Source organism: Podarcis vaucheri, assembly GCF_965113315.1.
Source record: "Podarcis vaucheri genome assembly, chromosome: 1".
Classification (NCBI taxonomy): Eukaryota; Metazoa; Chordata; class Lepidosauria; order Squamata; family Lacertidae; genus Podarcis; species Podarcis vaucheri.
This window is the reverse complement of record NC_138759.1, coordinates 125626897-125640401: the sequence shown is the minus strand read 5'-3', so window position 1 is coordinate 125640401 and position 13505 is coordinate 125626897. Positions and strand designations below refer to the sequence as shown.

The window sequence follows — 13505 nt, the reverse complement described above, 5'->3', positions numbered from 1 at the left end:
TCTCTTCTGAATCTCTCCTGTAAAACTGACAAGCTGAAGCGGCGGCCTCACAGATCACTGGCAAGCCTCCAGTGAGAAGAGTGTCAGCATGCAAATGCCAAATAAATTTCAACAGTTCCTAAAGAGGAAAGGAGTCAGATGATAGCTGCCCTGGCTCCTACCCCAAAACATGCAAGCAGAGGCTCTTACTTGTAAGTAAGAAAGAGATCTTTATTCAGGCAAGTCGTGGTCCAGGCTCAGCAGCCAACACAGGGCTCAGGAGTTACAGTTAAGGAGCAAGGCAAGAACTTCAGAACTGGACAGAAGCAACCAAAGTGCTCCAACAAGTTTTCACTCCCTACCTGCCAAGCTTTTAAAGACAAGACATGGCATACTCACTCACAAAACTTGATCGCCTTGTGGGAATATCAAGATTGCAAGTGTGCGTTCCATTCAGAGAGGGTAGGTTGCTCCCATCTGCAAAGGCAACATCTGGTTCTAGGCTCCACCCTCTTTTTCAGACTCCAGTTCTATCACTGCTATCTCTGGTTCTGACACCACCACACCCACCAAGCTGCTCCAAGCCCTTTCTAGACCCCACTAAGACTCCATGATCGAAAGGAAAGTTGTGCTGGGGAAAATGGCATCTCTGCTCTCTCTTCTGAAGCAGCCCAAGTTGGGATGGAAATAGGAGATTCTTCACTCCAACCCAGGTTCAGCGCCCTTCCCTTTTCTTCCTCCTCCTGCATCAGATCCTGACAGTGGCGTGAGGCTCATAACTATAGCCGTGTGGAGTGTCAGGATCGAGGAAGAAAGTCTTATGAAGCGAGGCTTAGGATGGGTACAGAGGTTCGTAATTGTGGTTCGTAATTGTGGTTCGTAATTGGTTGAATCATTTTGAATTTCAAACTTATTTGAGGACCACATTTGAAGGATATGCTCCTTTTACCTCACTCCTACATTTTAAAACCATTCATGGTACAATCCTATATCTGTCTACTTAGAAGTCCCATTGAGCTGAACAGGATTGTAGCCTCAAGGTATCTTACTCTGAATTTCTGTCCAAAAGATCTAACTTTGGGCATAATAATATGTCTTCATACTTATCCATGGGTAAGTATAATTTTCAGTTATTATGGGTTCATTTACTGTTTGTTCATGGTCATAACAAAGGCTAGTTGTGTTGGAAATTGCCTTCATTGCAACTGAAAGGAAAAGAAAACTCTGAAGAGGATTCTGTTTTCGCAAGTCCTACAAGATTTCCAGTAGCTTCTCCTGCAATAACCTTGAGATCCAGTCTGTTCTTGAAAGTGTTCAAAACTTGTAATCAAGCTCCGTTTGGGGACTGAATATTCCTTAATGCTATCACCACCCACAATTGCTCTTTTTGATGTGATTTTATGCAGAGGTAACTCACTATCTCCTAAAGTACTGGCAAATTCTGTTGGGTTTTTCATGTGGTCCCCACCCACCGGCACCTGTCATTATCTGGCCTACACTGTAATTGGTTTCACATGGCCCTTTCATTTGTGAAATGATATTGCTATTAACTTTGCCACTGAGCTCATTCTGAGGAGCAGGAATAGTAGACGTGGAACGTGTGATGTTGGATTCTTCTGAGAATTCCATTTGGTACCCTGTAGTTGTTACATCAGATGTTAAACCACATCTCTGGAACTCTCATTGCACTGCTTGATATCGATCTGTTTATAGCCACAATTCCATTTCTTACTGTAAGGACATATTTTGCAAATCTTCTCTCTGAATCTTCTCTCCTATTTTCTGTCATTTTACATCCTTTGAGCATGGGCCAAACTGAAGTGTTTTTCGAACAATTGTTGATTAGACTCTGTCTTGCGGAACTGAATACAATTGGTCATATATATTTTTTTCAGAAATCTCCATCATGTAAGAGAACACCCCTACCCCCACTGCCACCAAAAAAGGGAAATATATTGTATTTCTGAAACTATCAGTTGCCACGTGATCACTGGAAGCATTGATGGTGAACACTGCATTTTGCATATCGTTCGGTGCAATATTGTCTGAAGATTGTGTCATTTGTTGCTGTTGTTTAGTCATTTAGTTGTGTCCGACTCTTCGTGACCCCATGGACCAGAGCATGCCAGGCACGCCTGTCTTCCACTGTGGTGGAAGTGGTTAAGAGCGGTAGTCACGTAATCTGGGTAACCGGGTTCGAGTCTCCGCTCCTCCACATGCAGCTGCTGGGTGACCTTGGGCCAGTCACACTTCTGTGAAGTCTCTCAGCCCCACTCACCTCACAGAGTGTTTGTTGTGGGGGAGGAAGGGAAAGGAGATTGTTAGCCGCTTTGAGACTCCTGAAGGGGAGTGAAAGGCGGGATATCAAATCCAAACTCTTCTTCTTCTTCTTCTCCCGCAGTTTGGTCAAATTCATGTTGGTAGCTTTGAGAACACTGTCCAACCATCTTGTCCTCTGTCGTCCCCTTCTCCTTGTGCCCTCCATCTTTCCCAACATCAGGGTCTTTTCCAGGGAGTCCTCTCTTCTCATGAGGTGGCCAAAGTATTGGAGCCTCATCTTCACAATCTGTCCTTCTAGTGAGCACTCAGGGCTGATTTACTTCAGAATGGATAGGTTTGATCTTCTTGCAGTCCATGGGACTCTCAAGAGTCTCCTCCAGCACCAGAATTCAAAAGCATCAATTCTTCGGCGATCAACCTTCTTTATGGTCCAGCTCTCATTTCCATACATTACTACTGGGAAAACCAGAGCTTTAACTATACGGACCTTTGTTGGCATGGTGATGTCTCAGCTTTTTAAGATGCTGTCTAGGTTTGTCATTGCTTTTTTCCCAAGAAGCAGGTGTCTTTTAATTTCGTGACTGCTGTCACCATCTGCAGTGATCACGGAGCGCAAGAAAGTAAAATCTCTCACTGCCTCCATTTCTTCCCCTTCTATTTGCCAGGAGGTGATGGGCCCAGTGGCCATGATCTTCGTTTTTTTGATGTTGAACTTCAGACCATATTTTGCGCTCTCCTCCTTCACCCTCATTAAAAGTTTTCTGTTAAAACAAGAATTGACTTAAATTCAGTTATACAGCTCTTCCTAATAGTCCTGCTATCATAGTATAAGCTACAGCCTTGCCTTGTAATCCTTAGCTAGGCAATATAGGTAAAGAAAATGACCCCTGGACGGTTAACTCCAGTTGAAGGCGACTATGAAGTGTGGACCTTGTCTCGCTTCAGGCTGTGGGAGCCGGCATTTGTCCACAGACAGCTTTCTGGGTCATGTGGCCAGCATGACTAAACCACTACTGGTGCATGGAGGACCATGACAGAAAGCAGAGAACACGAAAACACCGTTTACCTTTCCGCCACCGCGGTACCTATTTATCTACTTGCACTGGTGTGCTTTCGAACTGCTAGGTTGGCAGGAGCTGGGACAGAGCAACAGGAGCTCACCCCATCACGGGGATTCGAACTGCCGAGAGAGAGCGCATTAGCAAAGTTTGTTCCACAGAAGCCCCCTGGAGCAGCCAAAAATATGCTTTTGTTCTACTGTCACAGCAATCAATTGCATGAAGTATTTCTGCCCCGGTTATTTCCTATTATTCTGGACTCTCCTATTCAGTCCAACATATAGGTCAGCCTTTGACGCAATTTCCTTCTTTGTTCACTAGATCAAATTTTCCGTGCTGTGCAGTCCCACAGAACCATTTGTTAAACTATGTGCTTCCAATATTTTTTTTTTTTTTTGTATGAGCTCAAAGTCTTAACTGCCTTCTTGAGCTTTTGGCTTGATTTTAATGGTGATTTCTGCTCATGGTCATATCTGAAAACAATAGGTTTAACCACTGATTGGAAATCAATGGGATGTGTGTTATTCACTCCCCACCCCACAATTCTGATTTGGTTTTAATAATATAATGTTACTGATTATATTTTATTGCATTACTTAAAGAAAAAAGTATTTTATGCACTATGTTTTATTTGTAAGCTGCTTTCATAATTCATCACAGAAATGAAAAGCAGAATATACCTCTTCTAAATAAATCAATAAAGTTAATCATGAGCAACTTGAATCACATTTATTTCAATGGGTCTGTTCTAAGAATGATTATGTCTGCAACCTTAAACCAACTTACCTGCGAGTAACCTTCATTGAATTCAATAGGACTCACTTCTGAGTGGTCATAGTTAGGACCAGTGTTTTTTTTTTTCTGGGGGGGATGCGAGAAGTACGCATACCCCTAAACATTTTGTGAATCTTTGTACTTTTGCCCATTTACTGTATTTATTTTCCTTGATTTGAACTACAGTGGTACCTCAGGTTAAGTACTTAATTTGTTAATAATAATAATAATAATAATAATAATGATGATGATGATGATGATAATTTATTTATACCCCGCCCATCTGGCTGAGTTTCCCCAGCTACTCTGGGCGGCTTCCAATCAAGTGTTAAAAACAATACAGCATTAAATATTTAAAAATTTCCCTAAACAGGGCTGCCTTCAGATGTCTTTTAAAAAGAAGATAGCTGCTTATTTCCTTCACATCTGAAGGGAGGGCGGTCCACAGGGTGGGCACCACTACCGAGAAGGCCCTGGTTCCCTGTAACCTCACTTCTTGCAATGAGGGAACCTCACTTCTCACAATGAGGGAACCGCCAGAAGACCTTGTTCCGGAGGTCTGTACTTAACCTGAAACTGTTCTTAACCTGAAGCACCACTTTAGCTAATGGGGCCTCCTGCTGCTGCCGCGCCGCCAGGGCATGATTTCTGTTCTCATCTTGAAGCAAAGTGCTTAACCTGAAGCACTATTTCTGGGTTAACAGAGTCTGTAACTTGAAGCGTATGTAACCTGAAGCATATGTAACCCGAGATACCACTGTATAAAATGGTGGTTTTCTTGAGTCAAAATGAGAGTACCCCTAAACATTATTTTTTAAGGAAAAAAAGCCACTAGCTCGGACTGCACTGTAAGTCTGGATCCAGCCCAATACACTCCATACCTTGGTGAAGGTTTTTAAATTGTCTCCCTAATATGCGAAAGAAAAGTGCACCATTGTGCTGTCGAAGATTGTCTAAGAATTGCTGTGAAAGAGGATGCTCACCAGTTAAAAAATCCCGTGAAAATCCTGGGCGCTGTACTGAAGGGAAAGTGACCTTTTCCTTATGACAGCCCGTTATGTAATGAATGCCACTTTTCTCACACCTTAATGTTTGCCTGATCAGTGTTGACACATACATATTAAATTGCCTATACCAAAATGTATGACGTGTTTGACACTCTAAAATGCTCTGGGCCTTTTAGCACATAAATGCATATTATATGCTTCAGCTACACTCTCGATAAACTGACACAAGGCTGTTTCTCTCCCTTTCTCTCTCTCTTTCTCCCCTTTAGATGAACACACGGCTGTTCATGTGCCTCTTTGTTCTGCTCCCAATGAAGATGATGATGATAAGTAAGCATTTATATTGCAGTTTCAAATAGTCAAAGCTCTTTGCATAGTTTATCTTCTTGTGACCCTCTTAAGTCAAGTCATTCTCCCCATACTACAGATGGGGAGCTGGAGGGATTGCCCAAAATCATCTAGTGAGTACTGAGCAAAGGTGAGATTAAATCACAATCAAGATTTCCTGATTCAGGGCCAATGTACATATCAAGGGGAGATCAAGGGGGAGTTTTCAGCTTCAGGGGAGAGGTTTCCCTGTCCTCTGGAAATTCCTGTGGAATTTGCATTAGTGTGAAAATACTGGATTCTGCTTACAGTAAACTAGTGAAGCACCCATGTCCCTGTGGAGAAAACAGCTATGATAAGCAAAGACATACAATAAAATCATATATTATAATAGTATTGAATGCATTGACGATGAGAATATTGGATTTTATTGTAATAACTGGCTGGTATCTTAATTTAGATCTCAACCATTCTTAGATGTTTAATTCAAACGAGCAATTTTTAAATGCTTTTATATGCCAAGATTTTATATGCCCTTTTCATTTTTCTCAAAAAGAAACAGACAGATATTTCTCTTTTCTTTCTTTGTAACTAAGCATGTGGGGGAAATGCTGCTATGAATCAGCAGTAATATTAGGTAAAAAAATATTATAGACCTTAGAAGGATATTGAGGGGAAGAGGTTAGAAAACAAGAAAACCAAACTTTCTAGGTCTAAGCTACGGAAAACCTTTACCAGACCTTTAAAAAAGTTATTGCTTTGTTGTATATTTGTGAACTTTTAACAAAATTGGATTTATTGTTGTATACTACCTTGAAACTCATTTGAAAGGCAGTATATGTAAACAGAGGTTTTGATGATTAAGTAGTGCACAGGTCCAAAAGAATAATAGAAATATATAAACTTGGGGGTCAATGAGCAACTCATTCATTGTCATATGGAGCTCATATACAAAATGCATATGATATTTTGACCATTGACAGAAGTTTGAAATTTGGTAGATATATTCTCAGGTATAGCAATCCTATCCATGTTGGCTTTGAAGTAAGCATCTTAAAAAGCAGAGACCTCACCTTGCCGAAAAAGGTCCGTATAGTTAAAGCTATGGTTTTCCTGGGCAAATAGAAGGGGAAGAAATGGAAGCAGTGAGAGATTTTACTTTCTTGGGCCCCATGATCACTGCAGATGGTGACAGCAGTCACAAAATTAAAAGACGCCTGCTTCTTGGGAGAAAAGCAATGACAAACCTAGACAGCATCCTAAAAAGCTGAGACATCACCTTGCCAACAAAGGTCCGTATAGTTAAAGCTATGGTTTTCCCAGTAGTGATGTATGGAAGTGAGAGGTAGGAAGGCTGATCGCCGAAGAATTGATGCTTTTGAATTATGGTGCTGGAAGAGACTCTTGAGAGTCCCATGGACTGCAAGAAGATCAAGCATATCCATTCTGAAGGAAATCAGCCCTGAGTGCTCACTGGAAGGACAGATTGTGAAGCTGAGGTTCCAATACTTTGGCCACCTCATGAGAAGAGAAGACTCCCTGGAAAAGACCCTGATGTTGGGAAAGATGGAGGGCACAAGGAGAAGGGGACGAGAGAGGACAAGTTGGTTGGATGGTGTTCTCGAAGCTACCAACATGAGTTTGACCAAACTGCGGGAGGCAGTGGAAGACAGGAGTGCCTGGCATGCTCTGGTCCATGGGGTCACGAAGAGTCGGACACGACTAAACAACAAAAAGCTTACTTGTGGAAAATGTTTTTAGGAATGCCACACAGGAAATGCTGGTTAGTCCGTCCCCCCCTTTTCATTTAAAGAGACCCTCGTACCCAATGTAAAGCTTGTCAGAAAAGCAATCAGCACTTGAGAGGAAGCCAAGATGTATCTCTGACAGGAGGCAGGAGTATGAGATTTCCCTGTTCACACACTGCAGCCAATCGGAAGCCACGCCTTGGTTTCAGAACGTTTTGGAAGTCGAACGGACTTCCGGAATGGATTCCGTTCGGCTTCCAAGGTGCGACTGTATATGTAAGGGGTTAAAGAACATGACTTGAGCTGCAGGAGAATTCCAACGGACTGATGAGGTAAGCAGTCTAAAGGGACAGATTAATCTAAGTGAACTGAGCAGCTTAGCTGAAACTGCAGTTCAGTATTCTAAACTCCAGCTTCATCCTTTTCAGAGCAAAATATACTTCCCCTCTCAACGGTAATGAACCTTGTGCCTTGCAATGTCCCTGGGGTGTGATTATTTCTGAAAACTGCTTCCCTAGTTACATCTTGTTGCATAAATAATCATCTCTTTCATGCGAATGATAACAGTGGGAATGATGCTACATTAAATATACTAGTCTCAAGCAGCCGGGCTTGCAAGGGATAAACAATTTGTTGGTACTTAAACTGTGCTAAAATCACTTCCTTTGGGTTACAAGTGGGCTCCTATTTGATCACTCGAAGCAGGATACCAATGCTCAAAATAAGGGGGGGGAGGAGGAGAAGAAGTATGAAACAAATTGGCAATTTAACAATTTTATGAAGAGAATAGGCTCTCTTTCTCATCTTGTTTCCCTCAGTCTCTGGCAGCAATAAACACCACTTTGTGATTTAAATGTCGCAAATGCAGCTCTGTGGAAAAGAAGAGCAATGAGCTGCCATGGCCAGAGATGGTGTTCATACTGGCGGCTTTCATGCCTCCGATATCTCTCCAAGGGAATCTTCAAACTGACTATAACAATGATCTGTGCGTTCATGACGTTGCCAGGTTCTGTCTCTTGCGCCACATAACCATTGCATATTCTGGAGAGGCAGAGAAATGCAGAGGGCTGCTCTAAAAAAGCCTTTGTGTTCATGACCGCAGTTCAGTGGTACCTGATGACCATTGGGACAGGCAGGGAAGAAGGCTGAGAGGCTAACCGTAGGTGGAGCCAGAGCTAATGGCAGGTGAAGGCTGAAAGAATGATAGAAAGAAAGACATCTTCCTATGTTTAAAATAGCATTTGTCAAATGAGCAGAAGCCTTTTTGTTAGGAATTTTAGGTGCAGACATACGGAAGGATTTGAGAAGACTATTCATGTAGGTGACTACAGCTGCAAAGATGCTGTCTGCCCAGCGATGGAAAGAGAAGAATATGCCGACAAAAGCGGACTGGCAGATGAAACTACGTGATTATGCAGAGATGGCGATGCTGACAGGGAAGATCAGAAACCAGGAGGATCAAAACTTCAGCAGGGGAATGGGACAAATGCAGACTGTATTTAAAAGAACCCTGTAATCACTTGAGCTCTTTGGCAAGCTTTCAATAACTCCTGCAATGTTACAAAGGCTTTGGGTATTTCGGAGGACTATAATGCGGATGAATTATAATATGCAGTTGATTTAGATATATAAAGGACCCACGGAATGGAGGAGGGAAGTCCAAAGATTAGGAATTTAAAATCTAAATGTGTTGGGGACTTCCGGGTTAGCGCCATCGCCGAATGGCGGACTCCCTCCGAGCTCCGGAGGGAGTCGGCTCGGCAGGGGTCGGGTCCTACCGCGCCGGCGACGCGGGGACCCTTAAAAACCACGGGAACGGATCCCGTGGACATGGTGACTCGGCTGGCACCGTTATCGCCCTCCCGGCTCGTGAAGGAGCCTTTTTAAAGGCTACGGATCGGGCGCCGGGGAGTGGCGTGGTGCTTTGAGTCCTCCGCTTCCCCTGCCGGGCGCAGCCGCATGCCATCCGGCGGAGAGCGCTGGCTTCTTCCAAAGGAAATTCGGACAATTAACAACAACCCGTGAGTAATTGGGCAACCGGGTATAAAAGGAGGAAAAAAGAAAATTTTTTCCGGATTTGGCACGAGCGGGAGGGGATCCAAAAAGGAAGTCAGTCCCCTCCCTGATTGTAAACATGCTAAAACAAGGACTGAGAAACCAAGATCGATTTAGAAGTTTATTGATGACAAAAATTACTAACTCCACGATGTGAATTATAAGAACTGTGCTGGAGGAGAAGAGTCGAGGGTGAGAGGAAAAAGGCACCCCCCCCCCTGGGAACCGGGGCGATTCGGAGAACCTGGCGAAGAGAGATGGAGAATTTGACAGCTGTCAAAGGAGCTGTCAAAGCTGGAAAATATAAAGAGGACTTTGCTACAAGTTTTTTGCTGGTTAATTTTGTTACAATTTGATATAAATATGGATATAAACTGTCGGGGAAAAAGAAACAACAAATTGACTTTTGGACTAGAGGATACAAAGTTATTGCAATCCCCCTAGAGGGGTTTCGGGACATTACAAGTGTCGTATGTGGAAAACTACTCTGGGATGTGCATAGGTCTTATCTCCTGGGAAAGCTGCAGAACTGAAATATTATTTTGTCTACAGAGGTGACCATAATACAATAGAATCTTCTATTGAAGCAAGAAAGGAACTGGACGTAAGTCTTTGTCCCTGAATAACAAACCTCTGTAGAGACACTAAGTTTTGAAACAAGAATGTTTTGACAGCTGAACAAGACAGAAACCTGAGAAAACAAGAAATAAAAGAGTAAATGACTAAATACGACACGGAAAGAACAACGGGAGGAGCAACAAAAGATTAAGGAAAATTAAAGGCCTCTATTAGACTGGATTTATGAAGTTAAATATTATTAAAACAACCAAATCTGAAGAAACCGGCAAGATGGACTGAGAAAAATTTGGCTGTGGACTTAAGATCTCCAGGCCGACAATATACAGACAAATGGACATGGGGAATCAAAACCGGGGAAGGGAGGGGGAATCCTAGAATCCAAAGGCTTTGTAACCAATTTTTTGAACTTTTCTATATATTCTATCTTATATTCTTTATAACTTTGATCCTATATGTTTTTGTTTTTTCCTTTTTTAGAAAGGGGGAACTCGTGGAAGGAATGAGAGCTGATCTTGGGGGGGAAATTTTGTTTTATTATAAGACAAGGAGTGATGTTAAGATTGTGTAAATTTAAACTGGTTTATGAGTAAAATATATTAGGCTTAAATTTGGGGATGAGAACTTGTGGAACCAACTTAGGGAAAGGGGAATACAGTCGGGAGGGGAAGGAGGAAGTCCCAGAAAGAAGGCTATGAAAAGAAGGGTTTAAACTAGTCTCTCTTTTTCTTTCTCTTCTTTATCTTTTTTATCTTTTCTATTCTGTTATTATTGGAAATTTTAATAAATATGATTATAAAAAATAAAAATAAAATCTAAATGTGTTAAATGTGAGATTTGTTTTGTAAAACCAATAAAAATCATTTCAAAAAAGAAAGAAAGGTGGCAGGCAGGTGGGGGCTGGCTAAAGGCAGACCAAGATTGGTGTGGCAGTGCCTGATTTCCTCTAATGGAGTAGACTCCGCAGATATTGTTATAAAGACATGGGGAGGTTTCTACCAAATGCGGGCCTCTTTCCCCTGAATTTCCTAGGTTAGCATTTTAAGCCGAGCGAGCCACTAAGGAGAGAAAAAGCCTGTACGTGCAGTTTCAAATGTGATGCTGCATGCAGCAATATTGGTTCTGATTTTCACGTATTTTGAACGTTGAAAAATTCAACACGCCCTGTTCACTCATGATCTTTTGCAGAGATCTTCGCCAATATTTGACACCCCAATGGACTTTGCTTTTGGCTCTTGGTTTGGTCTGCCCAGCTAAGGGAGCAGCAGTTTCTCACTCCATCCTCCAGGCCAATCAAACAGCAAGTGGCTGGTGTTGATGTCCACTGTGTCAGGAGAGGCCATCATCTCCTTCCTCTGGCAAGGATGATGCTTTGTGCTTTGGTATTTTCTTAGACCACACAAATGTTTTCTCTTTTGTTGAAGAATCCCTTGGAGAGAAACGCCTGTAAGTGAATTTCTTGAAGGGTGGGACTATAAAGGCTTTAGGTTTGTAATCATCTAGGCATAAATCATCTAAATAGTATAACCAAAAGTAATAAGCTTGTATCAAAATGTTTTGGATATTGTACAAAGTCCAGCGCTGGAGGTTCAGCCATATGCCTTTTTCTGTTCGTGGTAATGATTCATAAATGGTACTATAACTTTCAAATACAGATGATCAAAATTGTCAGTGGGACAATATTCTATCTTCCATAAATACATAAACATTTAAAAATGTAATTGTGCTGCAGTTTCTTTGACCAAACATTGCAACTTATTTTTCAACTTTCAAAAACGATATGTCACGAGGTTATTGATTTAATATACTGTTTGTGCTCTGGATTTTCTTCAGGTTATACAAAATGTTGTTAGAATTTGGACCAACCTTCCTAAAGCATTGTGAAAGTGCTGTGCTGAGCTGACATGCACCCAATATTTAAATTTTGTACCATCCAAGGTCTGTAACGGAACAAGATGTCTATGTGTTGGCGATGGTTAGAATTTTCTAATCAATAGCTATTTAGGCCCTGTGCAGGATTACAGTGGTACCTTGGGTTAAGTACTTAATTCGTTCCAGAAGTCCGTTCTTAACCTGAAACTGTTCTTAACCTGAAGCACCACTTTAGCTAATGGGGCCTCCTGCTGCTGCCGCGCCGCCAGAGCACAATTTCTGTTCTCATCCTGAAGCAAAGTTCTTAACCTGAGGTACTATTTCTGGGTTAGCAGAGTCTGTAACCTGAAGCGTATGTAACCTGAATTGTATGTCACCCGAAGTACCACTGTATTGAATTTTGTGTTTGAGATTAACAAGGTGGCTGGGCTGAAATGGAAGAAAGTCATCTTTTGCCCCAGAGCATTTAGGGTAAACTCTACACTGACTTGTAGCAGCATGAGGTTCTATGCGGCCAGCTTCTGGCCAGGCAGCTCTTATAGGAATGGCAACGCAACATTGCACTGCTGTTCTTGGAAGAGCTTCCCAGCTGGAAATCAGCTGCAAAAAGCCTCACAAGTTCAGAGAGAAAGCAGAACTTTTCTAGAGGTTTATGAGCATCCTGGCAGCTACTGTTGTAAGCAATAAACAGGCCTGGGTAATCTCTCCGGGGATTCCTCTAGCAACACAATAAATCTCAGTTGCTTCCTAAGGCAATACAGGACAAGGACAACACAGGGAATATTTGGGGCCCTAGCTAGTCCATATGAATTTAGGACTGAAACATTAAAGAAAGTAGCCGTGTTGGTCTGCCATAGTCAAAATAAAAAAATTCCTTCCAGTAGCACCTTAAAGACCAACTAAGTTAGTTCTTGGTATGAGCTTTCGTGTGCATGCACACTTCTTCAGATATCTTTATTTTGATTAAAGAAAGTGTACAGGGTAGTTTCAGGCAAGAGTAATTTGTGACATTGTTCAGCATAATTGCTAATCGCAGGTCACATGCATTAAGATACCAGCCAGCTATCAATTTCCTAACTTTATGGAGCTTGATCCAATATGGAATAGCTTTAAATCTTCCTTAAACCAGCAGGTTGTTTGGTCATGGAATGACTTTTTCCATCTGCCTTGCCCCACCCTCCATCTCTAGGAACCTTTCCTAGACCATGACTTTGAAAACAGCAGGAGCAGTTGGGAAGTGAGAAGTGTCCTTGTTTCTCAGTTTGATGCTTTCACATGGTTTTGTGGTATTTTATGCATTGTGACTGGCTGTTATTTTTATTGATTATAGTTTAGTCATTCTTGATTGAAATTGTTAAGTGTAAACTGTTTAATTATTATTTGCTGGTATTTAATTTTACTGTTTACTGTTATATTCTAATGGTTTATTGAATATCGCTTTATTTGATAGAAGTAATTTATTTTAAAGCTATGTTTCTATTTAATGTTTCTATTCTATATAAAGGTCCGTATCGTTAAAGCTATGGTTTTCCCAGTAGTGATGTATGGAAGTGAGAGCTGGACCATAAAGAAGGATGGTCGCCGAAGAATTGATGCATTTGAATTATGGTGCTGGAGGAGACTCTTGAGAGTCCCATGGACTGCAAGAAGATCAAACCGATCCATTCTGAAGGAAATCAGCCCTGAGTGCTCACTGGAAGGACAGATCCTGTAGCTGAGGCTCCAATACTTTGGCCACCTCACGAGAAGAGAAGACTCCCTGGAAAAGACTCTGATGTTGGGAAAGATGGAGGGCACAAGGAGAAGGGGACGACAGAGGACGAGATGGT

The 13505-nt window shown here is 41.9% G+C and overlaps 2 long non-coding RNA genes across 2 annotated transcripts in view; one reads left to right on the top strand and one right to left on the bottom strand.

Annotated features, from left to right (window-relative positions):
* LOC309525706 overlaps window positions 1–13505 on the bottom strand; it is a 131305-nt gene that overhangs the window by 16581 nt on the left and 101219 nt on the right. The window lies entirely within an intron of this gene.
* LOC309525294 lies at window positions 1503–6533 on the top strand. The gene is made up of 4 exons (XR_014216135.1): window positions 1503–1712; window positions 1875–1984; window positions 5368–5428; window positions 5526–6533. It is a non-coding gene; the product is annotated as an uncharacterized lncRNA (long non-coding RNA).